Below are 4,656 nucleotides of genomic sequence, written 5' to 3' on the forward strand. Positions count from 1 at the left end.
GCTTTTTAATTTATTTTAAAATTTATTTTCATTTAACTTTTTATTTCCATAGTTTAAATGGTTGCCCTTGAGTTTGCAATATAAATTTTTTATTTTTTTATTTTTTTTTTTGAGACGGAGTCTCGCTCTGTCACCCAGGCTGGAGTGCAGTGGCGCGATCTCAGCTCACTGCAAGCTCCGCCTCCTGGGTTCACACCATTCTCCTGCCTCAGCCTCCCGAGCAGCTGGGATTACAGGCGCCCACCACACGCTCGGCTAAGTTTTTGCATTTTTAGTAGAGATGGGGTTTCACCACTCTGGCCAGGCTTGTCTCGAACTCCTGGCCTCAGGTGATCTGCCTGCCTCGGCCTCCCAAAGTGCTGGGATTACAGGTGTGAGCCACCATGCCTGGCCCATATACAAGTTGTTATTATTATCTGTGGTCAACTGCTGTTAGATCAATTAAGGTTAAAAACATTTTTACCTCCACTTATTCCTTCTCTAATGCTCTTCCTTTTTTAATGCAGATCTGAATTTCTGAGCCACATTATTTGCCATCTTTTTTTGGGGGACAGTCTCACTCTGTTGCCCAGGCTGGAGTGCAGTGGCACCATCTCTGTTCACTGCAACCTCTAACTCCCAGGTTCAAGTGATTCTTGCCTCAGCCTCCCAAGTAGCTGGGATTACAGGTGTGTGCTACCACCATGCCCCGCTAATTTTTTGCATTTTTAGTAGAGACAGGGTTTCATCATGTTGGCCAGGCTGGTCTCAAAGTCCTGAGCTCAGGTAATCCACCTGCCTCAGCCTCCCAAAGTGCTAGGATTACAGGCGTGAGCCACTGCGGCTGGCCTATTTGCCTTCTCTCTGAAGAATTTCTTCAACATTTCTTGGAAAGCAGGTCTACTGGCAACAAATTCCCTCCGTTTTTGTCTGAGATAGTCTTCCCTTTCACTTTTTAAGGATAATTTCTCTGGATATAGAATTCTAGGCTGTTTTTTGTTCTTTCAATATTTTTTAAATACTTCACTCTCCTCTCTCCTGGCTTCCATGGTTTCTGAAGAGAGGTGTGATGTAATTCTTATTGTTGCTCCTCTATAGGAAAGGTCTTTTTTTCCCTCTGGTTTCTTTCAAGATTTTCTGTCTTTGATTTCTGCTGGCTTGTATATAATACACCTGTGTAGACTTTTTGGCATTTATGCCTGCTTGGTGTATTCTGTACTGTTGTAGTTTTAAAATTCAAATTAATTAGGGTTGGGCACGGTAGCTCACGCCTGTAATCCCAGCACTTTGGGAGGCTGAGGCAGGCAGATCACCTGAGGTCAGGAGTTTGAGACCAGCCTGACCAACATGGAGAAAGCCCATCTCTACTAAAAATACAAAATTAGCTGGGTGTGGTGGCACATGCCTGTAATCCCAGCTACTTGGGAAGCTGAGGCAGAAGAATCACTTGAACCTGGGAGGCGGAGGTTGTGGTGAGCCCAGATTGCACTATTGCACTGCAGCCTGGGCAACAAGAGTGAAACTCTGTCTCAAAAATAAATAAATAAATAAATAAAATTCAAATTTATTTAAATAAAACAAAAAAATTTAGTTCCCCAGTCACACTAGCTACATTTTAGGTGCTCAACAGCCACATGTGGCTAGTAGCTATTACACTGGATGGCCAGGTCCAGACAGTTGAGGAAAGGAGATCAGTCTAGGGCTCCTGACAGTGAGTGGCCTGCAGAGGAAAGCACCTCCTGGACTCTGCTGGCACCTGAGGCACCCTGCTGCTCCCGTTCACCTCCCTGCCTCTGCCCATACAACCCAATCCTGCTTCCTGGAGTGTCCCTCCTCTCTGTCCTCAGATTATCGTTATTTTACCCTTTTTTCTCTGCCTTAACTTAGGTCCCACCTACTTACAAACCTTTAGAGGGAAAGGAGAATGTGTTTTACTTTATTATCTTTAAGAAACATGATCTGAGCCTGTCCTCACCATGCAAAGATCCTTCACATCACCAGGGCCTAGTGCCGAGCCTCACACTTGTGCTTTGTAGACTCAATATTACATCTGAGAACATAAAAAATGTTAATGGGGGCTGGGCGCAGTGGCTCACGCCTGTAATCCCAACAGGACTGGGAGGCCGAGGTGGGGGTATCATGAGGTCAGGAGTTCGAGACCAGCCTGGCCAACATGGTGAAACCCTGTCTCTACTAAAAATACAAAAATTAGCTGGGCGTGGTGGGGCATGCGCCTGTAATCCAAGCTACCCAGGAGGCTGAGACAAGAATTGCTTAAATTTGGGAGGCGGAGGTTGCCACTGCACTCCACCCTGGGTGATGAGAGTGAAAGTCCATCTCAATTAAAAAAAAAAAGTTAATGGAACTGAAAAATTTTTCCGTCACCATTTTATTCGGTCAAGTAAGAATATGAAAAGCAGACAACTGTCTATTGCTAGCATCTCACGACATTCTAATGGTGTCCTCCGTTTTCCCCCAAAAGGGGGGAAACTAAATGAAGCTAATTTTTTTTTTTTCATGGAAGACAAAAAAGTTGCCTCTGACCTTCAGCAAAGCAGACATTTAGGAACTCACACAGCTCCAAACCTAGTATTTGTTTATCTCTTTTCCATTTCAATTTCTTTTATCTTTATTACCTTTTCTCACTCCAAATGTCCGTTACTAGTTGTTTAACCTTGGGTAAGTTAATTAGCCTCTCTGATCTACATTTCTTAACTTGTGAAATTGCTATAAGGATTAAAGGAGTTAACACATATGCTGGCTGGGCACAGTGGCACAGTGGCTCACGCCTGTAATTCCAGCGCTTTGGACGGCCAAAGCAGGCTGAGCTCCCATGCTCAGGAGTTTGAGACTTGCCTGGGCAACATGATGAAACCCCGTCTCTATTAAAAATGCAAAAACTAGCCAGGCATGGTGGTGTGCACTTGTAATCTCAGCTACTCAGTAGGCTGAGGTGGGATGATCACTTGAGCCTAGGAGGTTGAGACTGCAGTAAGCTTTGCTTGTGGCACCACACTCTAGCCTGGGTGACAGTGAGACTGCCTCAAAAAGAAAAGACAAGCCAGGCGCGGTGGCTCATGACTGTAATCCCAGCACTTTGGGAGGGTGAGATGGGAGGATCACCTGAGGTCAGGAGTTTGAGACCAGCCTGGCCAACATGGTGAAACCCCATCTCTACTAAAAATAAAAAATTAACCGGGTGTGGTGGTTCACGCCTGTAATCCCGGCTGCTCGGGAGGCTGAGTCATGAGAACTGCTTGAACCCAAGAGGCAGAGGTTGCAGTGAGCCAAGCAAGATCATGCCACTGCACTCCGGCCTGGGCAAGAGTCAGACTCTGTCCCAAAAAAAAAAAAAAAAAAAAAAAAAAGAAAAGAAAAGAAAGAAAAAGAAAAACAACACATATGCCTAGGACTTTGGACATTCTCATTATTTTTCAAGGCTGGCATGTCTTGAAGTGCCCTGGCAGAGGTTAGTGTAGGACTTAGCATAAGGTTGAGGCTTTAAAGGGATGGAAGTGAAGTGGGACAGGAATATTAAGACCAAAAAGCCTTCCGGTCCACCTTCTGTCCAGAGCATATTCTGCTCTTTCTGATGCATTTCACAGGCTTTGCTTTTGTTCAAAATGAGAGCTGGTCTGGGAAAGGACTGGGAATAGTCAAATCTGCCATAAAGAACAAAATGGATGAAGCTTGACTTAAGAACATGAATACTGAGACATAGCATGCAGCTTTCAAGTCTAAGAAGTTAGAGGAACCCCTGAGAAACTGCTGGCTATTACATGGCCACTCCTTAGGTGCCATCCGATTGTGGGAGGCACAAGTGATGCTTGGCAGTATTAAGAAGTCACCAGGCCACCAAGAAACCTCCTCCAGCTAGGTACATATCCAACACAGGCCCTTGGGGTCAAGAATGTCGAAACTCACCTCAAAAGTTTATTTCTATTTCTCTGGGTTTCATGATTTCACTTTTTAAAACATACCACTTTAAAAAATACTGCATAATCAGCTTTATTGTTGACTGGGAAAACTATGAGGACAGACGGGCTTAAATTATCTGTGCACACAGAGGGAAAGATAAGGCATATTACCTTGCTGGAACTCATTTTTATATTTTGCCCTAGACTGTCATTCTTTAAGAAATCTTCCTTAAAATAGTGGTTGCAAAATGCAGGCCCATGGGCTGGATTCAGCCTATAAAATTGTTTTGTTTGGCCTGTAGAGTAAAAAAAAAAAAATCTGTATTTCCAGCATCTCTTATCAAAAGTTTTATGTCGCACTGGACTTAGTGGCACCAGACAGCAACTAGCTTTGATAGCTGTTTCCTTTAAAAGCCGTTAAGTGTTTTTTAATTTGGGAACCCTTGCCATTCACGGAATACCTGCTTGTGTTCTTGTATTCATGGGCACTGGAGTGCGTGCCAGCTGGTCTGGAAGCAGTTCCAGCAAGTCACCTACACGGTGGCCAGGGGCGGCCTGAGAGGGTAACTTTCAATCCGGACCCGCTGGAAATGACTTTGGGATAATCACAACCTCCTGTCCTCAGTTTCCTTACCTGTGAAATGGGGCAGATAACGCATAGCTGTGGGAAGCACTGGCCCAAACGCAGGGCTTGGGGGCACGACCACGATCCCCGCCCTCGGGTCCCCGCGCCAGGCCTCGCTCTCCACCCCTCCCGCCG

This window comes from Mandrillus leucophaeus, unplaced genomic scaffold (genome assembly GCF_000951045.1).
Source record: "Mandrillus leucophaeus isolate KB7577 unplaced genomic scaffold, Mleu.le_1.0 Scaffold65, whole genome shotgun sequence".
Lineage (NCBI taxonomy): Eukaryota > Metazoa > Chordata > Mammalia > Primates > Cercopithecidae > Mandrillus > Mandrillus leucophaeus.